The sequence below is a fragment of the Augochlora pura genome, chromosome 4 (genome assembly GCF_028453695.1).
Source record: "Augochlora pura isolate Apur16 chromosome 4, APUR_v2.2.1, whole genome shotgun sequence".
NCBI classification, from domain to species: domain Eukaryota; kingdom Metazoa; phylum Arthropoda; class Insecta; order Hymenoptera; family Halictidae; genus Augochlora; species Augochlora pura.
The window spans coordinates 4,473,567-4,498,250 of NC_135775.1; the positions used below are offsets into that span (position 1 = coordinate 4,473,567).

The window sequence follows — 24,684 nt, forward strand, 5'->3', positions numbered from 1 at the left end:
TATTCGCGGCGTCGGTGCTACAGGAAAAGGGAAGCTCGTTGCTGCGCACGACGCACGAATAAGAAAAGTTTCCCCGGTTGAACCAACGCCAGGCGTTTTCAATCGCGCGGCGGGCTGCCTCTCTTTTTCGCCGCGCCTTCTTGTCTGCTCGGCAGACAGTGATGCAATTCGAGAAATTGAATGCATTTGTACTTCTAACGTACCAAACCCCCTCGACTGTCTCGGCCGTGTCGCACTCTCGTCACGACCACTCCCCCCCTTTTCTTCGCCCCTTTCTCCACGTTCACGGACGAGCCACAAATTCGCAAACCGCGGCAGCGCGCCTCTTCGGAAATTTTACTTTCAAAAACGCCTTGACACTCGCACACCCCCGCATTTCGTATTCCGGCGAATTATTTCGGCACGTCCGGCTCCACGGAGAACAGCTGCGAAAATTCGTTGCTTTTCGTTCGCGAGAATTTCGGCACTTTTCGCGAGAATTTTAGGTTATCTTCGTGACGCAACGATCTTGTAGGATTTTCGGGGCGTAGCTGGGCCGTTTGAAAAATTTAACGATCGTCGCATTTATTGTTCCAACGAATGAAACACACTTTTGATCAATCTGCTCGCTTAATCCTTTCCTGTATCACTTTGCAGCGGGCGCCGATTTTGTCCTCTTTTTTATTCAGCATTCCGCTTTTTTGGTTTACCGCGTGTATAGGATTGCATGGCACAGTGCGGTTGTTTTACTTTTTTTTTCGTTCGGCTCCTTTGTTGCTTCGTCTCGTCTTTGTATTAATTTTTGTGTGATTCGATGATTATTTATAGAACCGGAAATGTAAGAGAAAGAATCGACTGTTGTATATTACGTTAGATGAATTAGAGTTTACGTTATTTAAGTTTTTATTAATTTTTTAATTTAGGTATTTAATATTTTAATATTTAGTATTTTAATATTTAATATTTTTATATTTTTGTGGCGAGAGATTGTTATTTGTATTGCGTTAATTTTAGGGGATTACGAGAATATACAATTAATGGAATCGCTCAATTAATTCGTCTCCTCTCCGATTTCTGATATCGCTCGTGAAATGGTTGAACAATAACGATATTGTTTCAAAAACAGGTAACTTTAATGAGCGCTTCGGTAAGGTTGCCCGAGAATTCCGTGCCTAATAGAGATTGACGCACCGTAATCTCATCCTTAAGGGCAATGGGCGGCGGTACAAGAACCACCGTAACGGTTTCAGAATTAACGGACCCGTTTCCTTTAATTAGGGTCCTTTAGGGCGACCCTGTGTTGCATACCTGACCGCTCAAAGAGCCGAGTACAATCAAGATGTATATAAAGCACTGCCGGCACAACCTGTAAAAACCCAAAGAGCAGACATGTTTGTTCTCCTTCTTGCTTTACGGTTGTTATTAGAGACCGCGCTCTTCGTGCGTTCCCTTTTTTTTCCCCCAGAAGACGGCATGCATCAAGAGCAGAGACCTCGACAAAAATTTCATTCGCAAACAGATTTCATAATCTTTGCGTGAACGTTCGCTGAACTTGTTCCGCGCCGAATTAGTTCTCGCAGTAAATGTAATGAAGCGTAAATAAAATGGATTTAACGCGCGAATCGCTGCTTCACGTTTAACGATACTAATCTTGTATGGGAGATGAAATTTTCGAAATTAGAATTTTTGTGGCTAACTGTACTCCTGATAATTTTATTTTCTATGTAAAAATTTATGATTCGTATACTTTTGGTAATTGAAATATTAATTCATGTTATAGACTAGTACTCTCAATAATTTTATTTTATATATAAAAATTTATAATTCATATAATTTCAGTGCTTGAAATATTAATTTATGTTACAGACTATTATGACAATTAATCTTACAATAACCTTGGCAATTGAGAAAACTATTTTCTTAATTTCTTTAACAATTATCTACTATCACGAGAATGATAAAACGATTGATACAGGAAGTCTACATGCGTTAAAGAAATATATTCGTACACCGTTGTGTACGAAAATGTTTCCTCTACTTAGGCGAAGCACTCTCAGCGCCTAGTTTCACTTCTACCTGGCAATAATGCGATAGTTAAAGGACAGTGAGAACGCCGCAGCAGGAGCAATAGCTCCGCAGTATCCCGCGATAGCCCACATTAGGAAACAATGCCTTATTACTGCAACCTCGACTGACTCCCAACAAGTAGAAACAGCCAACAATGCACAGACAAGCCTGGCGAAATGGCATTCAGCATCGGGCAACCAAAACAAACGTTCTGATTCCATCTTGCATATAGCGATTTCGGGACGAAAGAATGCCAATCATTGTATTCTTCCTCTCCTTGGTTCCCGATTCCTCCTAAATTACCAATGCAGCCAACCGGCTGCTGCTCGCCGACCACCGACCATGTCTCACGTGTGTTCCTTTGTAATACTTCGACGATCGAATATAACTTGACTTTTCACCGTTTATGGTATAATGTAAAACGTTAACTCAGAAATTTAATTCTCTACGATTGGTTAATAGTAATTCATAATTTCAAGAGTTTTAATATTGAAAATTTATTATAATTAAAAGAGAGTTATTTTAAGTAGTGGGAGCTTAAATAATGTGTTGCAGTAATTGATACATAAATTTATGGACGATTTTAAGTATAGTCAAAGATATTTTTTTTCGAAGAGGTTTTTTAGTTTAATTATAAAAATCGATTGAATGTAGCTTCTTCTTAAAAATCGTATCCTAAATATATCATTAACAGAATTTACGTCATTTATGTTAATAGTAAAGAGTATTATAATTACACTATCAAAAAAGAGTCCATAATTACATTATTAACACATCACCCTTCCACCTAAACTAAAATTTTCAAATACTAATCAAAGTCACATAACTTTGCCTTGCAATGTCTATTTAATCGAATAAAATGCTTCGAATCCACTCGAATAAAATCCTCGACTTAATTTAATTCTTTAAAATTTCTAATTTATTAATAGTCAAAATATTAAGAAGCGTCTTATAGGATGCAAACCGTCCTATCGACTCTTAACCACATCGAATTGGGAACTGTCGTCCTGCAATAATCTACGCGTTCGACGTCCAGATTTACGGGACGATACGCCTTGAAAAATCAGCATTTCGTTCGTGTATAATTGTCGCGGAGACGGACAACCGTGAGGCGGTATAGGAGGTGGCCCGACGCACGGCAGGCAGGCAGGCTCGGCACTTTTTCAAGGCTCGTAATGTCGCCGGAACGAATACATTCCAGGCTAGCATGTCTCTCTGATGGTATGTTTCTAATTTGCGTGCATGCACCGTGCACCCCATCAGGCGCAGCAAGAATTTAATACACGAAACCACGCCTAGGCGAGCCTAGGGGGAGCGTCCTGTGCAAACGGTGGCGTTCAAGCACGCCACCGGCCGGGGGGCAGAGAGAGAGGGAGAGAGAGATAAAGAGAGAGAGAGAGAGCGATGGAGATAGAGAGAAAGAGAGAGAGAGCGATGGAGACAGAGAGAGAGAGAGGGAGAGGGATGGAAACAGAGAGAAAGAGAAAGAGAGAGAGAGAGAGATGGAGAGAAGGAGAGACAGGGAGAGAGAATTAGTGAGTGAGAGAATTAGACAAATAGGAGCGAGAGCGAGAGAGAATTAGAGCGACAGAGCAAGAGAGAGAGAGAGGCGAAGGGAATCAGAGCGAGAGAGAAGCCCGAGAGTCACGAGCATGCGACAATCTCCGCACGACCGAACAAAGGAGCAGTCCAATAACGTAATTACTTTCGATGGTCTCTCCAGAAACTGTTCACACTTGGCGCGGGACACGCGCGTGCACGCACCGGGGCCGCGGAGCGGAGCGTAGCGAGCCGAACACGCACGCACGTATATATCTCTCTCCGTGTCATTTGCTCGCGCCGGAAAGCTTTTATGGTCCATTTCCGTTGACGTTTTTGCACGATCCGCGACCGTCCCAGCCAGTGAATCTAACAAGTCTAGTTAGTCGTCGAACAAGCCCTATCTAATTCCTACCGATACGCTCTCGGACCGTTCCGCGCGCAACTTCTCGCGTATTACCACCGGCGAGTACTCGTTTCTGCGAACGACGCGTTACAAGCCGCGGAAACAGTATTTAGCGACCCGCCTCCGGATATTAGTTCAACCACACGCGCACCACTTGTCCGAGGATTTATTTGTTTCGGCGACGATTCGGGGAAAAGTGCGCGCGGAAACGTTTATCTCGCGCGGATACTTTGCGGATACCATGCGGAATTGCAGTGTTTTCTAGGTTCGTTTATGGTGTTCAGTGATGTGTGTTACATCGATGGTACGCGGCTGTGTAGTTATTTGGTGGTTTGAGATGATGGGTTTAATGACTAAAGAATATGTTGCCTTTGGAAAGAATGAGATTTTGTAGAAATGTGGTATAGAAGGAAGTAAATAAGTTAGTTCGGTAGAATAATGAATAATTGATAGATTGAACATTTTTGCGCAAGATAGAAATTATTTTCGAGAGTTTTAACAAAGAGGAGTTAGATACAAATTTATTTTTTTCTTTAATATTGAAGTGGTTACAAATTTTAATATTTTTCTTATTTTACAAAATGAATTTTTAATGAAAAAGGGAATTTATATGTTTACTGTCAACAGTTACATTATATGTTTATGCGAATAGTTGTAATCGAAAGATAAATAATCGAAACACCAGAGTAACAAGCTTCAGAAATACCTGTTCAATAATTTCATGAAACGCGATGTATTTCGCAGCAAGGAATACGCAATTCCACGTCGCAATCCGGTCAGTAATACATCGTTCTCGTCTCGGCTCTTCTCCCGTGGTTTCGAAGCAGCTCGCCGAGCACGGCCCCGTAGGTTTAAGAGATAAACGCGTATAAAAGAGTAAACTCGGAGATATTTACGTTAGTCTAACCAATTATTGTGCATCCCGTGGCCCCGAGACTCGCTCCGGGTAAACTGTTCGGCATTCGATGCTCCTCTTGCCCGAGCCTCGCTCGGGATAAGCTGTTAAGGGGTTAAATATTGATAAAAGACGAACAAACTTTGATTTCGATTTAAGAGAGACGCGAGCAACACTCGCGGTTTACACAATACGTTTGAAATCGTCATGTGCCCGACTCGTTAGGAAAGGGGTTAATGGCCCTGACAAGTAGACCGAGCATATGCGAAATGAAAAATTGTTTGCATTATTTGTTAGAAGTCGATATTGCACAGAGATTGATTCTACAATTTTTGACTATTTTATATTTGTTATATTCAATTCTGTCGTGAATTAATATTATTTATATTTATTAATAGCACATTTAACATAGCATAATATATTTTTATATTTCATTTATATTATATTTAGGTATAATATATTTTTATATTTTATTTATATCATATTTATACTGTATTTATATTATGTTTTAGTATAATATATTTTGTATATTTAACCCTTGTTTTCTGAATACGAAATTGATTCTTGTCACTCATAAAAATTAAATTGTCACAATAAAAATTATCTTGAGACGTGATAGAACAATTTTAGTGGTGCCTCAGAGTCACTCACCACTTGAGTGTAAACGGTTAATATAACATTATATATATAATAATATTTATATCTTCATTATTTTAAATTTATTCATTTATTTCTCTTATATACATCGCTAAAAACGTATATTCACAGTAAAGAAAAAAATCCCAAATATTACTATTCGCCATAAACGCAAAATATCCAGTCTAATCACGATCTCGAGCATCTCTCTTAAATATTATCCTCCCTCGCCGCAATACTTTCCGCGGCGATCGAAAATATCCCCGAGCCGCGTCAAAGGCGCGGCATCCAGCGGCGAGCTATAAATATACATTTAACAGAAGAAACGTCGCCGGATTTCGGTTTTTGCGATTGAAATCGCAACAGGAGATTGTTCCGGCGATACAGGGCGTTAAAGCGCAAGCGTGTTTCTCGATCGATCACCCCGCTTTATATCTCGTTAAGGAGATTTCATCGGGGGAGAGCGGCGACGGCGGCGTAGGGGCCAGGCGCGTTGTCCGACTAATTCCGTAAACTATTCAATATTTGCATACGCGTACAATAACCGCGGCGTCAAGGGTTTAATGATGTGTTAGCTGGATCCTTTAGAGGCCGGTATATGCCCCTTATGCACTCTTGTCCGCGTGCCGATCCAACGTCAAACACTTTAACACGCTTTATCGAGCACGATTGGCTGCTTCTGTGGTCGCGAGATCGGATAGATAGTCCGTCGGGCTAAGGGGGAGCCAATGGCTACCGATCATTTCTTCACGACCGACCTACGAACCTCCCGCGATGATTATGCAACTTCGACGTCTACCGTTTCGGCGGCCCAACCATAACGCCGTTGGGCTGAAGACGATGACTAGACGAATTTTACGACTGTCTTCGCGAGCACCGAGTGGTATTACGTTGTGATCGCTTCGAGGAGAGAGACGTCATTGTGTTGTCATTGTCCTTGGCAGCTGGGTAAATATTTCTCGACGATCTTTGCGCTGTTTTACAGCGTTTGTTACAACTAATTCGATCGTTACGACGATCTTTTTATTCTTGAATTTATGGTGAAAGGGAACATGATCGATGTTGGCCTCCGCATCTTCCTCTTTGCTATTCGTTTTAGAACAATTCTACTATGATTTGTTGTTTAGCGATGTTAATCGGTTTCGGAAAATAGTAATTTATTTCACATCGTCCTTCGACTTGGAAATAAAAAGGAAGAATTTTGGAGGAGGCAATTGTTAAATTGAGTCGCGAGGCTCTAATAATCGTACAATTTTCTTATAATTACTACGATCAGAATTTATTCGATCTTCACTAATTTCACAGAAGAACAAGGAATTTTATATTCATTCTATGCTTCTACATCTACTCGAACATTTAAATATTCCTAACAAGAAAATAAAATTCCAAAAATTTTAAAAACTGATAAACTTTCATACCTAACAGTCACCAGAAATCTCCATCACGAGTCCTTAGAGTACGTCAAAGGGTTAAACAAAGTGTCAAAGAACTTCGTACGCGAGACAATCGTCTTCGAATCGTTTCAGTAGACCACCGACATCAAAATGTATAATTTCTCCACCAAAGGATCCCCGTCGCCGCTTTCAAACATATAGAACAATTCGAGCGATCGTTCGCGGCGCCTCGGCGTCGCATTCAAGCTCGACGGTTTCAGCCTCTCGTATAAGCTCATTATCCAGAGCGTTAGTTAATGCATAGCGTTTCGCGGAAACATCGTTATCGTAGAGAACTGGTTTGAGAACGCGCGCGCGCGCGCGCCTAGTAGGAACCTTCGAAAAACCGTAAAACGGACTATTCGATAAAATATAATAAAGGGGCGGACTCTTAATTTACTTTGGACTGGGGTAGCTGGACGACCGTCGCGAGACTCTAAAATAAGAGATTGGACTCTAAAACAAGAGATCGGACTCTAAAATAAGAAATCGATCTCTAAAATGAGAGATCGGTCTCTAAAATAAGAGATTGGACTCTAAAATAAGAGATTAGACTCTAAAATAAGAGATCGGACTCTAAAATAAGAAATCGATCTCTAAAATGAGAGATTGGTCTCTAAAATAAGAGATTGGACTCTAAAATAAGAGATCGGACTCTAAAATAAAAGATCGGTCTCTAAAATAAGAGACCGTGTGTCCGCGGCGTCGTTATTACAATTCGAAACGGTTCGAAAACAGGATCCGGCTAATTAAGCGGCGACCAGTTTCCGGATCACCGATCGCCCCGGCCACCAATTAGTTTCCCTTTCGAGCCGATATTCCTCGGCGCTGACGCGACGTGATGGCCGGGGCCCGCGTTCCCATCGCGAGAAACAAAACTGCGACGTCGTGCAGGCATCCGGCGTGCAACGACGGACACCCCCATCTGCAACGGCTATCTCGGTTTCGAGAGAAAATCGGAAACGCGGCCGGTTCGGCCATCTTTGTCTCTTTCTTTCCAGTTAGCTGTTTTCGCCACTTGCTCTTTCTTCTTCTCTCTCTTGCCGTGGCACGTTGTCTCTTTTGCTCTGGCTCGTTGTCTCTATTGCTCTTGCTTTCGCTCTCTCTTTTGCTCTGGCTCTCGCTGTCTCTTTTGCTATAGCTGTCACGTTTGCTATAGCATGTCGTCTCTTTTGCTCTGGCTCGTTGTCTCTCTTGCTCTTGCTCTTGCTTTCGCTCTCTCTTTTGCTTTAGCTGTCTCGTTTGCTATAGCACGTCGTCTCTTTTGCTCTGGCGCGTCGTCTCCTTTGCTCTGAATTCTTGTCTCTTTTCCTCTTGCTCTCGCTCTCTTTCTCTCTCTTTCTCTTGCACTGGCTTGTCGTCTCTCTTGCTGTCGTCGTCTCTCTTGCTCCGGCCGGTCGTCTCTCCCTTTCCCATAGATCTCGGTTCGGTAAAAATAAGGGTAGCTCGCGTGGCACGAAGGCGTCGTCCCCGGCGATTCCTGGCTCAGTTATCTGCGACTATTAGCGCTTGACTCTATGCAAATTCAGCGGCAGGCTGTAGCGGTGCTGTTCGAGCGGACCCCATAAATTCTGGCGGACACGAATGATCTCGCCTTCTGCCCGGTTGTGGTATTCGTGGCCGGTCGTTTGACGACACCGTGAACGTATACCACCGCCGTGTAAGCGTATACGGAAGGTATTCGCTTACGTACGCCTTACTTACCTCGATCCGCGGCCTGCGAGACCCGGTCGACACACGCGTGCACTTGCGATCATGCCACTCCACCTCTCTCTCCCTCTATCCCTCTCTCTATCATTCTCTTTCTCTCTCTCTTTTGCTCTCTGTACTTCTCTCTCTTGCTCTCTGTACTTCTCTCTTGCTCTCTGTCTTTCTCTCTTTTGCTCTCTGTCTTTCTCTCTTTTGCTCTCTGTACTTCTCTCTCTTGCCCCCTCTCCCTCGATCCGTCGTTCTCGCCGGCAAGGATGGGATCAAGTTCAACGTGTACTTACGAATCCGTGTCAATTTCAACAAACAGGTTTCGTGCCGTCGGTTTCGATTGCTACTCGAAATTAATAAGATGCCAATGAGCGCCACGTTATCGTTTCACGCCGGTTGCTCTAACATTGGTACTTGATACTTTGAACCGTTGTACGGAGAACGTTGCAGGCATTTATTTAATTCGGCCTCGTGTCACGGAAACGGAATTGGCTCGGTTTCCTAGACGGTTCCTTAACCTATTTCTCTCATTTCGGTTTGAGTGACTCATACCATTTTATTATGATCTACTTTGAGCCGAGTAACCTATCCGAATTTATTCTACTTAATCTTGATTTTATTATATTGTACTCTTATACTTTTGCACACATATTTTACTCTATTTTCTATTTTATCTTCTATTATATTATATGCTTCTGGTTTCCGTCTTCTGCAGTCTCTAATTATTTTTATTATTTTTACGTTTTTGTCATCGATACAATGGAAATACTATGGGTCAGAAAGATCGTTTTAAAATGGCTTCGAATGCAACATATAACAATATTTCCCCCAATACTTGTTAAATCAACGGTACATGAAAAAATACGAAATAGACTATATTATGACATCGTTTTTGTCTACAATATATTACATGATACTTTAACGCGTTCCCGGACAGTTTTCCCCGGTTCGCAATATTGGCGCTGGGTCCGCGACAGTTTCGAAGGTGCTTATAGCGGTTGATCCCATCTCTGCGCGACGCTGATGGGGCCCCGGGCTGTCCTGGGCATGGGCGCGAAGCCCCGGGCGCCCGTATCACGGCACGGAACGGTTTAACGCTTCGGTTCCGAGCCACCGAGCATAGACCACCTGCCACCTTGGCTACGTGTAGCGCGAGCGCGGCCGGCCGGCCGGAGAGGGTATTTAGTATTCGAGAGGCATCAGGCCCACAGTTCTTCCCACGGCTATTTGGAATCCACTGTGTGTGCGCGCCGTCGAGTACTCTTTCGGTATTCAGCGCTCGGCGCGCGACCGCTCGACACGCAATGCCTGTCGGTCGCCGCGCGCGCGCGTCGGACAAACGAAAAGAGTCACCGATCGCCGTGTAACCCGATCCCCCCCTATCCCTCGCGATCCGCTATATGGGTCCTTTCGCCATCCGCGTTATTTCGATGTCCCTGGCTGGACAGCCGGCCGGCAGCCGGCACCGGGCAGCAGGTTCATTGTCGAGGCTATTGCTGCCTACGCTCGGCGTGAACGATTACTACCTGCCGCTGATTGCCCGACGTCTTTCGCCGTGTCTGCCCGTGAATGGATCCTGGCCGGTCCGCGTCGGTCATTGCGATTTTATTATGTCCTTGTTTAACCGGTTGCCGACCCGCAGAGCCGTTCCACCGCCCTGCCAGTTTCATTAAAGAGCTATTAGGGCTCGGGGAGACGCGCGATTAGGACTGCCGTGAGATTTTCGTCGAGTCAATCTCGCCATTGTCTGGATCTTAATGGCCGCTGATTGTCGTGCAAAGTACGGCTACCAGCTACTGTGGGCGATTCGATCAAACCCGCGTCCCCGGGAAAACTCCAGCTTGAAAAGTTCCTCCTTCGGAGTAATTCGTTCGAACTCGTTCGCGGGACAGGACGATTTGTATGGTCGAGGTATTTCGATGGTGGAGCAGTGGAATTTTGTTGTTTAAATAGAGCTTGACTATTTTCGTGTTTAAAGAGTGGTATGCAATTTTTATATTTAAATAGGGCTTCACTATTTTTTTGTTTAAATATAGGTTTGCTATTTTTTTTATATAAATGGAGATTCACATATTTATAATCGATGACATAAGAAAACAGACACAATTACCATTTTAATTTTTAATACCAATATTACTGTTAATATGGTTTTTAAAAGTTATTGTTTCATGCTAGTAAGAATTAATTCGCTTTGATAATTGTTCTACTGTAATTTAAATGATAAAGGTTCAATTATGAATTCGTATATCTGAGGCTATCATAATTTTTCATTACTGACAGCTTAAAATAATAATAAGTGGTGTCAACTAAAGATCCACAGTCCACTAATAACTACTTAAAAATTACTTTAACAAATATATTTTATCATTGTATTATGTGATTTATTTTTAGGTAGAAATCTAGGAGACTAGAAAATAAAATTGACATAACAATTGACCGAATAATTTAATTCGTAAAAAAGTAATTCTGAAATTTATTCAACATTCGAGAAAACGGCTACTGCATCATTATCGAGAATGTAAGAATGACCTAATTGCATGCAAAAAGAACGCGTAACCAGGGAAATGATCGTCATGGAACCACAAGAGTTAATAACTACTTCTTAGCCGCGATCCGCCGATAAATTACAGTTGCCCGTCGCTGTAGAATATTGAATCTGCAAAACGCGCGGGGCGTAATTAAATTAACCGGTAGATCAGCGTCCAGCGCCAATAATCAACATCAAATAATTCAAAAGTGTTCATTAGTCGGCGCCGGAATATGTATTTACGCGAATCAATCCACAATTCAACATAACACAGTAGATACAGTCAACGCATGGTCAGACAGATCAGATATATTACTATGAACATTACCGCAGTCCAATTACATCGCGTGCAACAGATCGCCGCGTACATTGCGAGCCCGTTGCCGGTGCTCGAACCGAATTGCAAAAGCCGTGATCTAGGGACGGCTGTGATCTAGGAACTGCCGTGATCTATGAACAATTGTGATTCAGGGACAGTTGGGAGCTGGGAACAATTTTGATCGAGGAATAATTATGGTCTAGGAATAATTACGATCTGGAGAAAGGTGTGTCTAGGTATGGTTGCGATCTAGGTATAGTAATGATTTAGGAGCAGATGTGAGTTGGGAACTATTATGATCTAGAAATAGTTATGGTCTAAGAATAGTTACGATTTAGAAAAAGGAGTGATATAGGAACAGTTGTGAGCTGGGAACAATTGCAACATAATTACCAAAAATCAAAAGCAAGTTAAATATCATGAAAACCTATGTAAAACTATTTTACAAAATATTAAAAATCACTAAAAACTATTTCCAAGTGTTAAGAATTATTTAAACTGGTTTTCAGAAACTCGAAAACAGTATAAATCTGTTCAAAACATTTTTATACAATCGTTTCGTCCGATATCGTTTCTGTCCTTTTAACAACTCAATCGAAATGTTTCATTGGACGCGCACGATCCGTGGAAACGTATTTTGACCAGCTTTCAGTACCTAATGCTCCACTTAGCGCGGTGTAAATTGATCGCTCGTCCGCGGAGATCAGCTTCACCGTAACCCGGGGGTCCCCCATTCCCTTCCGCTTTGCCATTTCGCGGTGCAAGTCGTTCGTGAAATTCCGGATCGGGGACACTCTTTTTTCATTGCCGAGGGAGGGAGGGGGGGAGGGGGGGGGAGATCGGAACGGTTTTCAAGCCACTTAAGAGCTCGTAAAACAGTCGATCCCGTCGACGGCGAACGATTTTTCCGTATCGCTCGATCCGGTCTTCGCGCGGTTCCGCGATCCCCCGCCGTTCATTTCTCTCTTCCACGGTTTGTATCGTTCCTCGGCACGGTCCCGGTGTACACGCGTGTACGTTCAACGCTGTCTTCCCTAGCGGGACAACCGTGTGTGAAATTGGCTCGTGAATTATGTGTAATTTGTCACACTAGCCTGCCAGCGGCGCCGGACCGCGACTTCGCGGTTATAGCAATGGCTGCGCCCAACGTAAACGATCCAGCGCGTGCATGTCGCTTCACGTGAAACTGACCTCCTCCCCCTTCCCTCTCGCTTCGACTGTGGCCACCACTGTCATGGCAATTATCCTAAAGGTGCGTTTCCACGCGTGTAATGCGCAAGACACGCGACTACCGGCTGGCAAACCGTGTCGCGGCCGGCACCGGTTCCGGCTACCTGTCCCAACGAACCGTGCCGAAATGCACTTCAGACACTCGAAAAGGGGGCGAACCGGGTCCCCCCCACCCTGCTGATGGATGCGGCCGCGGATCCTATGAAATCGTTATGCCGGCTCGCTGACCCGTTCGCGTCGCGTTGCTCCGTCCAAATCGAAAAGTTGTGCCGGAAATTTTGCAAGAGAAAGAGATGAAACGATGCAGAATTCTTTTACGTCAAATGTTTATTTAGTTATATTTATTAAGTTATATTATAAACTTGAAATATTAAAATAAAACGGTAATTTATCCATGTATATTTATTATATCGGAAGCATATTATTTATCCATGTATTGCTTTTAATTTTGGTAATAAAATTCGTCCCCCAAGATTTTGAGAAAAAAAGATTGAATCGAAAAAGACTAAAGAAATCGTGATTTTCTCGTTAAAATTAATTTTATTTAAAAATCCTGTATAGGGAAGATCAATTTTGCGATCGAATTTAAAATCACCGTATAAAGATGTATAATATCTAAGTAAAGAAAAAAAGTTCTTGTCTCCTCCGAATAAATCCAGGAATACTCTCCCTTCTAAGCAATTGTCCTAATTGAAAAATTTCCAATCGCAGTGACTGTGAAGGAAATGGTGTCACATCGACATCAAAGGGTTAAAAGATCATCGTAATGAAATTAATACTAATTCCACGGTGTCCCTTACCAGCGACCGAATCGAAACTCGTTCCAATCGTATCAATCGCTTCGCAGAAACGCGCCGTCGTTTTTGTAGTCTGACGCGATTTATGCTCGTCCCTCTGTCTCATCAATCGCGTAATGCCCGGCCGTACGCGACGCTTCCGTTCCGGCGTAGCCGCGCGGCTTCTTAACGCCGTTTTCATGGAAAGAAGAGGCCGCCGCCGCCGCCGATTGAATCGGTTCGCCTCGCGGCGCCGCGCCGATTACCTTCATTATTTTCCCATCAGCCCAATAAAACAGCGCGGACACTACCCCCGGGTCCCGCGCAATCTCCCGACGGTGAAGAGATCCACGCAACGACGCGACGATCCGATCCATCAATTTCCTATGCGAGTTCGCGGAGTTCTTGCTTTTTCGTGTCGGGAATCGGGCGCGGAATGGCTGCGTTACCACGCTCGGCCTGTTACATTAACGGTACAGTCAGTCGGTCAAAGGCGCGCTGCTGCCCCGAGAGCCGGTTACATATTCATACCTAAACGGCCGACGGCGGTTCGCGGAATATTCGGCCACGGAACACCGAGCAACTGTCCTCGGCAAAAATCAAAGTCGTTCGATACGTGAATTTTTTTTTTTTTTCTTAAACGATCCCGTTGGAATTCGTTATTAAGTTATTTCGATCGCGTTATCGACGATTCGGGGGATAAAAGATGTACTTTGAATTGGTGAAGTTTTGTTATTTTTTGAAATAATTTTTTGAATTAAAATCTACAGATTTTATGTAGATTTTTCTCTTTGTTGAGTTATTCGGTTTTCTTTTTTCATGGAGTGTTCTTTTGTTTTTTTTTATTTTAGAATTGTTTTTGGTGCACTTGATTTGTACTTTTTAGCGAGGTTTTATTATCCGCGTAGAAGAAGTGATAATAATCATTTTAGAAGAGCAATGAGTGAATGTAAAGTGAAGCAATAAAGAGAGATTTAAATGAAAGCTATGATTAACTTGTTAAACAGATTCAACAAGAATTGAGTGACTTACGTCCATTTATCTCTTTTCGTCGTTGATTACAGTAACGCGTGTATTATTCACTTAATAATTGCTACTATTTTAATAACAATAATCAATTTAAGTCTTTTAAATACACATCGACGTTATGACACGTATACTTTTTGAATAAATTTACTTTCAAAATAGAAAAACAATATTAATGTAATATTTTAATATTGTATTATAATATTATATCTCTTGCAATAATTAATGCAGACTCCTTTCATCTTGTCTCACATATATACCGCAATGTAACATATCTTATAATTGTATCATTTATTCTACAAACTAGTACCATAACCTCAAAAATGAAATATTACGAACGACGAGCATTGCATCGCGCACGGAAAATTCTTGCACCGTGTACGCAAAATTCTCGCATCGCGTAGCATCGTCGCGGACGCAACGAAAGTTTCGCCGAGGAATCGCGATTCGATTCCGCGGAAATAGTCCGCCGATCAAACGACAGGAAAGGGAAGGGTACAGCTGCCGGTTGGCTCGCGTCCGCATGAAAATGTTAATATCGCTCATTAAGGGCGCGAGAAGCGTTCCTCCTCCGCGGCGGTAGCCGGCTTTTCGTTTTATATGGAAATCGTTATTATGCATCGGGGCCCCGGCCGTGTTCCGCACGTGCAGCATTATGGTGTTGCCCGGCGATGCAGGCCGCCTGGTATGCGCGGCCAGACCCCGTTATCCGTTCCGATGGTGAACAACCCGACGCAGCTTCGCCGGGGTGACAGTAAATAACCGGACAATCAGATCGTGAAATCATTTCCTCGATCTTTCGTTAACGCTTCTGTGATTCTTACCGAGCTTTCGTTCTGTACAATTGCAACGGCGGAATGCGTTTTTACGAGCAGCAGCGCCGATCGGCGAGGGCGACGGCTGCGGCGGCGGCAGCACCCAGACCGCAGCACCGCGCGGAACGCGTCCACCCAGCGGATCGTTGTTGCGAATCAATCATCGGCCATATCAACCTGGCCCGTTCACCGGTTACGCCCGCATGGATTTATATAATTAAGCCGGTCGTCGTGAGACGAAACGTACTGCGCCAGGCTCTCGAAATCGCCGGCAACCGCGGGGAACGGTTTAATTGCGCGAGTAAGATCTCAACCGAGAGATGATCGCGTGCGTCTTCCGCGCTCTTTGTCACGTTTATTGCCGGGATTCTCCTCTCATCGCTGTTGCAAAAAGACGCGGTCGCGGCGCTCGCTCGTTTCACGCTTCTCGTGCGACTAATTGCGGTTTAATCGTGATTCGTGGCTTCGAACGTGCGGCTGCAGCTTTTCCTGCAGCGGAGCGCTGAATCGTTCGTGAATAACACTTTCTATGATTTTGGTATGGTGGTTTCAATGATTTTAAGATACGTTTTTAATAATTATAGAACAATATGTTGAATGATTTTAAGATACGTTTTTAATAATTATAGAACAATATGTTGAATGATTTTAGAATAACACTTTCAATAATTTTAGAATAATACTTTTAAGGATTTTAGAATAATATGTTCTCTCAATTTGAATTATAACAAAATTCGTACTATTTATATTTTTAATGAAAGGTAGCACAACTGCAACATTAAAAAATGTATCATAATTTCACTATTAACCGTGAATTACTTAAAAATTTAGAATTTAGGATTACTTAAACTCTCATATTAATTAGAAAGATTAATTTAAATTAAGCTTGTAAAAATGTTTTCACATAAAGGAAATTAAATCTGAAAAAGCATAAAAATCTTTGTGTTATAACACGTGTTATAACTGTGTCTCTTTAAAAATATACGAACATAGCAATACGTAATCTTTATACAAAATAAAAATTTCAATTGAATTAAAGAAAAGATAAATAAGAAAATCTTCCTAAAAAATCGACAATAACGTAGCAACATTCAGAAATTCTTCTATCTCGATTACTCTATCCTCTTTAACCCATCCCTGCCATAATTTCCCAAAACCCCCGATCTACTAACACCAAAAACATCCTCGCCCACATCTACCAAAATTATGCCAATTTTCTACCCAGATTAAAAGAAATCACGCTTGCGCTCGGCCGAACAAAATCCGCGAGGTTACGTAAAAATTTCGTTAAACAAAAGGAAAGGAAAACAGAGAAAAAGGCCGGGTAGAGCAGCAGTTTACGGTTCAATATGTCGCGCACGAACTAATCCCGGAATCGAAATAATCCCGAAACGGGTAATAAAAGCAACGCCAAAGAATTACTTGGGTGAAAACGGTTTGGCGGGAAGGGCGGCGGCGGCGGCGGCCGCCCAGCGTTTTTTCCCCCGGTTGTGCGGAAATAATCGAAAAAGTAACGAGAACGCGTTCAGGTAAATACACTTCATGGTTCGGCAGAGCTTTCGATATTGTTTTTCCTTCGAAAAATGGAAGCCCGGACGAACAGGAAAAAAAAAAAAACTTTCATTCTTCGCAGTCCCCGTTTGTTATTTTACGCGGTGTAGCCGGTCGCCTCCCCCCCGCGATATTTGCATCGTTCTCCATAATTGCCGTTCGGTTCTCGGCGACCGGCTCGCGGGATTTCGGACGAATCTGGGCGAGCACCTTCGTAGGGAATTTTCTATCGACTGTATACTGGACACTGTACCTTGGCAGGGTTGAACTCGCGCGACGAGAAGCGAACGAAAAGCTTTAAGCGGCGTATATATTGTTATATAACACAATAAATCAATTTTATCCCTTTATACTCGAAACTATTTTCATTATATTTTAAAAATATATTCTGATCTCCTTTATTTCTATTTGATATAACTTATTGCGATTTGTGCATCTGAAATCGAGCTCATTAGCAAGTATAGTACTTGTTGTTTTAACAATCTGTAAATATAAACGAGTCTGATGCTATTACAGTTATTTTCAGAAATAGTATAACAATTTTTAGTGGCGCCTCAGAGTCGCCACTGGAGTGCAAAGGGTTAAAATATCGTCTATTGATTTCTTAAAAAAAATAATCCATGCTCAATAATTTATTACTAGTTATTTCCATGACGAGTTGGACTCGTCAAAGTACGCTAAGGGGTTAATAATCAATTTGCCACGAGTGAGTCAACGTTTTTCCATTTTCCACGAGCGAGTCCGCGTTTTTCCCTTCGTCGCAGCTAGCGCCGTATCAAAATCCCGTAATACCCAAAATACGCGAACTTGAAATCTTTCGGACACAGGCCGAGCAAGTTGGTATCGGGCTTCCGTCCGAGCGCGCTGAAACTTCGCGGACCCGGGGCCACTTCAAGCTGCGCAGCCCTCTGTATCGTTAGAAACTTTCGTCGCGATACCGTCGCGATTTCCTCTATCGGCGCCGGCCGGCGAAAGACGAGGCTCTCCAGGAGCGCGCTCGCTCGCGGTGGCCGCCTTTATGGAGCGAGCCCACTCGATTGCTCGCGTTTTAAATAAAAGGGCAAACGATAAGAGTGAAAAATGACTCGCTGGCAAGCTCGAACGCCTCGAGTGGATATACATATCCGGGGAACCGAGAGAGGCCGCGGACCAAGAACTCCGCCCGCGCTGCCTCCCTTTGTCTCCTTTGTCGGGGGTGCCCTGTACACACGCCGCGCCGCGCCGCGCCGCTGAAAAGAATCGTCCGCCGCCACGGTGAAAGCGGAATCATGGACGCCTCTCGTAGAAAGAGAATGTGCTCGGCCGAACCGCTTGCAACGCCAGACTCGAAAACTTCTGCTCGATCGAGGCAACTCTTTCGCACCTATCGCGCCAGTGAACGCTCGATTTAAGTCTGTCGATTTAACTGGCGAGGATCTGTCTGCGATGAATGGATCTCGCGCGACGTGTCCGACGATTTTTATCGTGAAGCAAGCGATGATAACGGCAAGACTGGATTTAAACTTCGTACGATTAATATTGCAGTATATACTTAAACAAAAAGAAGTGTAGCCGAAAAATTTCTCCACGAAATATTTTTATATCAATAATTAAAAAAGCAAAGATCAGAAACCAGTAATTTCGACCGATTTGGTAGCGCTAACCCTTTGCCATACTTTAACGAGTCAGCCATGGAGATTTTTAGTAACAAGCAATTATCATTTACCTATTTGTATTATAATTATTGTTACCCATATTTAAACATTCAAGCGGATGTAAACGAGGTATAAAATTCCTTTTTCTTCTAAGAAATGAATGCGACCGAAAAAAATTCTACTCATAACAATTGCAAAGAGAATGATACGGTAAAGGGTTAACGACGACTCGTTCGAAGTCACGCGCGGTCATCGCGGCTCCGTATAATCCATTTAAGGAGTTGATCACAATTTGCACGCACCGGAGACCGGAAGCCGGTTAAAAGAAAGAAATGTTCCGGGTAACGGTGGGCAGAGTCTCGGCCGGAGCGACGAAGAAACGCGGAAAAGGACGGAAACATCATTTATCTTCGCGTGGTACCGGGAATATATTATACCGGGGCCTAATTACCGGCGGCTCTGTCCCCATAGCGGCGGCGTCCACTAATTGTAAGTGGTTCTTTGGGAACAACGAATGTGGAGGACGGGTACCAGGAGACGAATGGGGGAAGGAATGGTAAATAGACGGTGTACTCGGGTCGCCTGTAAGACGATCCTATCATTCAGTAACGGAGCCCGGGGTACAGAAATTCCATGATCGTGACGCTCATGCTATATCGTCATTGTCCCATCGTCGATCATGATCCACGGGGTACAAGCGGGGCCTGCGAACCTTACCAACCTCCGTACAACTGCTTTGCGAGAAACAAATATTCGACGCACAGCATTCCTGATCGAGGTAGCTGTACCTTTAGCGGAACATTCGAAACGAAAGTTTTTTTTCCTCCGCGTCGGATCATTTTACCGATCATTTACTTTTACCGTTGCAAATAAACACTCAATCACGGAGCGCCGCGGTACAACCGCTCGGAATTTTGTTTCAACGTAACGAGACACCGTTCGGTTTTCCGATCGTGTTTTCGTGTATTACCTCTCTATGGGCCCGTGTAACTTTCGTGTAATGTTTTTTAAATGATTTTAGATTTTTTAAAGGTGACGTATACGTCTTGATTATAGAAGGTGGAGAGAACTAATGATAACATTGATGACGAGTAATAGCAGCGTTAATAGATAGATATTTAACCACTTAGCTGAGTCGATATATTCAGAAGATAAGTCGATCTATAAGTCCAAGATTATTCGTGTAAAAAAAAACAAAAAGAAAGTAACTATACTATCGTACTATAATTCATTTTACGCTGATAGTATGGGAAGCGACAACGGTGAAAAGGCGACGCTATTCTCGCGGCGCATTGATACAGGAAGCTCCTGTCATGAAATTATCAAACCGTAACGTTGTCCGTCTCGTTGGAGAACAGGACTACGATTCACGATCTCCGATATCTTCTCTCTCTCTCTCTCTCTGTTTTTCTCTGCTTCTCTTTTTGTTTCTCTTAGCTCGGTTTTCCTTCCACTGTTTCTTGCCACTTTTCTTGCCGCCAACCTCTTTTATCTTGTACACGGGGATACCGCGTAGCCAAGTAAGCTTGACACGATCGATTTTACAGTGCACGCCCAATTTGACGTAATTATCGGAGAAAGAGACAGATAGAGGAGAGTAGGGGAGAGCGAAAAGAGAAGAGAGAAAAGAGAAGAGAGAGAAGAGCGAAAGAAAAGTAGAGCGAGATAAGAGAAGAGCGAGAGAAAAATGATGATAGAAAAGAAGAGCAAGGGAATAAGAATGGGAGAGAAGAAGAGCAAGGGAAGAAGAATGAGAGAGAAGAAGAGCAAGGGAAGAAGAGTGAGGAAAAAGAAGAGGGAGAGAAGAAGAACGAGAGTAAAGAACAGCGAGAGTAGAAGAACGAGAGAAAAGAAGAGCCAGAGAAGAAGAACGAGAGAAGGAGAGCAAAAAAAGAAGGAAGAGAGAGAAAAGAAAAGCGAGAGAAGAACAGCCAGAGAAGAGCGAAAGAAGAAGAGCGAAAGCAGAACAGCGAGGGAAGAAGAGAGACAGACCAAAGTAGAAGTGTAGAGAGAGAGAGAGAGAGAGGGAGGGGGGAGTGGAAAGAGAGAGAAGGTGTAAAGAGTGGGGACCCAGGCAGAGGTGTTGTTAAAAGAAGCAAAGAGTACTTTGCAGACGTCAAGCTGTCAGGAGCAGGTATACCTGCACGTCAACTCGATAACTCGAGAAGTTTGCGGTAAATGATCGGCCAAGGTGCCTCGAATATTTTGCATGTTCGCTGCCTCACCTATTTCCCCACTATACTTCAACCTGACCGCTACGGGCTTTCTTCACCTCCTTCTTTCTTTTCGTTTTTTCCTTCAATCTCGGCGATCATCGCCGCTGCACGTGCTTCGAGAATCAATTTTTCTGACATCTTCTCTCTCGACGGATCGTCGCCGTCGCGTCGTCTACGCCCGGCTACCGCCATTGCGGTGACGCGGCTACGGCGTCGGAGAGTGCATCGCGTATCCGGATCCAGTGTCCAAGTTCCAACGATTATCGAACCATGCTATTCTATACCGATCACAGCATTTCTCGAAGATGGGAGAAGACTTTATTAGATTGTGATATAGAGAAATTGTATTTGAAAATGTTTTTCATATGCGAAGATGAGAAGGTTGGAAGATAGTGTTATTTTGTTTTTTATTTTGAATTTATTTCGATTTTATTTTGATTTTATTTCGATTTTATCTCGATTTTGTTTCGATTTTATTTTGATTTTATTTTGATTTTATTCTGATTTTATCTCGATTTTATTTTGATTTTATTTCGATTTTGCTTTGATTTTATTTCAATTTTATTCATGTCTATCATCGCAAAATTAAAAAACGCTGTACATAAAATCTAAAGGCTTATAACAATCTTTCCAACGTTGTAAAAGTTATCGAAGTAGTCAACACCTTAAAAATCACTCGCACTATTTTCCGAAAATTTCGAGCCGTCGGCGTTGCAAATCTCTCAGACAAAAAAACGTGAAAGAACAGAGCGGGTTTTAATTAAACGGCATTAACGCGTACGGAAATATTATTCGAGAGTGAGGCGACTGCGCCCGGCAGAGGCGAATTGACATCAAACAATGCCGGCGGGCACGAACTAGTTCCGGTTCGGCCGCGATATTTTCCAAAACACGCGCGAAACGAACGGGTATGAATAAAGCGAGCGAGTTGATCGTTTGTTGATCCGATTCCGCTTGTGTTTTCGTAACCGTGACCCGGCGCGGTCGTTCCGCGCGCCCGAAAACTTCGCGAATTTCTGTCGCTCGGGAAAGTGAACGCAACTTTTTGAATAATTCCGTTCCTTGCGGGACGCGCTGCGTCTTAGAGCGCCTTACAAACGGTGAAAGAAAGAGATGGAGAGAGAAATAGAGATAGAAAAAGACAGAGACAGAGGTAAAAAGAGAAAGAGAGAGAGAGAGAGGAGATGACGATAGAACTCATGGGGCAGGAGCAGCGGAAATTGGGTTCCATGGTTGCAAAAGTGCGCGCCCCCGCCCCTTTTTCGCCGATTGTTTAAATTCAATTCCGAACTCGGTCGTGTCGACGTCGACGGAAACTTGCTGCAGACAGCGATATTACGTATTTCGAGGGCGCGGTGAAATTTTCTTGACTCGCCGCGGACGAATAATGTAGCGGCGTAATAAGTGCCGGGATCGAGTGGCTCTCCGGAACAATGCGGCGGACCCCCGGAGTGCTGCGGGCGGAAACCAGACCGAAACCGTGTGCGAAAATAGCGGAATCGTAACGAGAACGACGCCGCGTCTTCGGGATCCTCCCGAAGCACTTCCGAAGCAGAAACAACAATCGTAAGCAGGCATTGCGAGCAGCTTACGGTCTTAACGACTAATCGATCGTATCGCGAATTAGATAAAAGGGCCGTGAATTTCTGCACGAGTTTGCTGATACCCTTGTCGGTTCTACTGTGTCGCGGCGTTTTAATTGTTTGATAGAATACGGGAGACCGTGGTTATACGTCGTTCAAGGTTTGAAAATTCGTCGTAATGATTTTTATAAATAAATAATTTCTCGACGCGCATTTTTTAATATTTGATTTGATTTCGTGCACTGTATTTTCGATTTTTGACAGATTGTCGATATGCAAAATAAAAATCTAGTCATTATATAAAACACCAATTACATAAAGAATGTATTTAATCTTTTTACAGTGATTTTGCAATATTCTTAAATATTTTAAAATTATTCTCGTGCCTTCGATGCCCCCTTTTTCTTTTACCCATTTCTGCTATAAATACAGAAAATCCGTAATATAATTGTAATTTCGTAACCACACGTCACATGACAACGTACCAGGACTCATTTTAAAGCTCGAAGCTTCTACTCATGCTATACATAGTTCATTTTACCTGTAACATGGTTTCGCATAATGTAACAGGTGGGAAACCAAAGACATTCTCTTACTAGAAAATGTCGCGAATTAAACTTGTCAGGAATACGCTTGAAAATTTTTGTTCACGACTGATTCTAACGCAGATTTCAAGATCAAAGTCTCCCCTTTACAACGGTAACTCAAACTTTGATGCAGGATTTTTTTCAGTCACTTTACCGAGCTTCGAATGGAAGGTGTACTTTACGGTAACACAAGCTGCGCGCGAGGGCTCTACACGACCGAACTTGGCCCCCGATTCTGTTTCATAAAACGACTAAAAACAGTCGCACGCCAAGTTTTGAGAGGTTATTGTAAAGAGGAAGCTTCGATCTTTAGATCCGTGGTCGATTTATTCGTGAAACGGATTTTTTAACGATTCTGGAGACGTTTAAGTTCGTAATATTTCTGAGTAATTCTACATTCGCGTTGGAAAGTGTAATTAACGTGTAGTTATATATTTTTATTTCACGTAAAAATTTGAAATAAAAATTTCTAAGTATGTCTAAAATTTTCTATGTTCTTGTGTTTATAGTTAGATATTTATATATGATTTTTATTAACATTTATATATCGCTCTTCTGTGCTAAAAATCCCAATTATATCAGACCGTCCAATAATTATTAATATATTTTTATTTGACATGCCAATTTGAAATAAAAATTTTTAACTATATCTAAAATTTTGTATATTCTTGTCTTTATGGTTAGACATTTTTATATGATTTTTATTAACAATAATATATTGCTCTTCCGCGCTCAAAACCGCAATTGTATCAGACCACTCGACAATTTCCTCCATTGCGTATTACGGACGCTCGACCGAGACCGGCCGACTTCATCCGACCCCTGACTACTTCGTACCGTCTGACAATTTCGGACCATCCGAACATTCGCGTGTTGAGGCCGCCCGAGGGCATCCGACAAATTTCGGACCGGAACGGTTCCTATATGTTACGTACACCGCCGGAGACCACCGGAGAGAGAGAGAGAGAGAGAGAGAGAGAGAGAGAGAGAGAGAGAGAGAGGCCGTCCGAGTTTTTCTCGTGCGCGTCCAAGTCCCCGATAAACTCGGCCAACCTGGCAACGCTTCTGCCGCTCGCGAACAACGGAAGTATTTATGACAACGGCCGCGAAGCCTCTTATAATAGTCATTATAAGTTTCTGAACCAGCGGAAACGACGCCAAGCGTTTCGAAAATAAAACAACGAGGAGAGAGCTGTTCGCATCCACGGCTGCAAATCACACCCGGTAATGAGATTTAATTAAAGACAAATTGTTGGATGATATGTTAATTTCTTTTTCACCTCGTGGCTGAATGACGACACGCGACGTGACCGTTCTCTCTGCGTTGCGATCTAAGCAACGTAATTACGCGAAGATTATTGTCGATGAGATAAATTGTACGTGTGCGTTTACAGCTTCGCGGCTTTTATACGGTCGTTTTATGTTTCGTTGTAGGTTGTTGATGGTAAAGAGCTACGTGTCACGTTTGTCGGAATATAATTATAATATCTATAGTGATAATGTAACACCTTCGAATCAGGGGAGATTTGTTAAAGTTCTCGCAAAATTCCCTTTGACCGTGATATTTAAATTTTTTGCTTTGAACTATACTCACTTTGAAAATAACAGATCTCAAAGAAAAAATAAATTGAAAGAAAATGGTTCAATTTTTGTTAAAGTTTCGATGATTTTAAAACATTCTATTTACACTACTTTATATTATAATCCACTTTACTATTAAAATTATTATTTATATATATTTATAATTATATTCATTTATATATAAAA

At 42.8% G+C, this 24,684-nt stretch overlaps 2 protein-coding genes across 2 annotated transcripts in view; one reads left to right on the forward strand and one right to left on the reverse strand.

Annotated features, from left to right (window-relative positions):
• The window catches only part of Neo (ZP and PAN domain-containing protein neyo), a 119,633-nt gene that overhangs the window by 87,911 nt on the left and 7,038 nt on the right, over nt 1-24,684 (reverse strand). The window lies entirely within an intron of this gene.
• The window catches only part of LOC144468959 (autophagy-related protein 16-1-like), a 324,973-nt gene continuing 304,523 nt past the window's right edge, over nt 4,235-24,684 (forward strand). The window contains exon 1 of the mRNA XM_078178785.1: nt 4,235-4,256. The gene's annotated coding sequence lies outside the window, so the exon portion shown is untranslated. The remainder of the gene's footprint in view (nt 4,257-24,684) is intronic.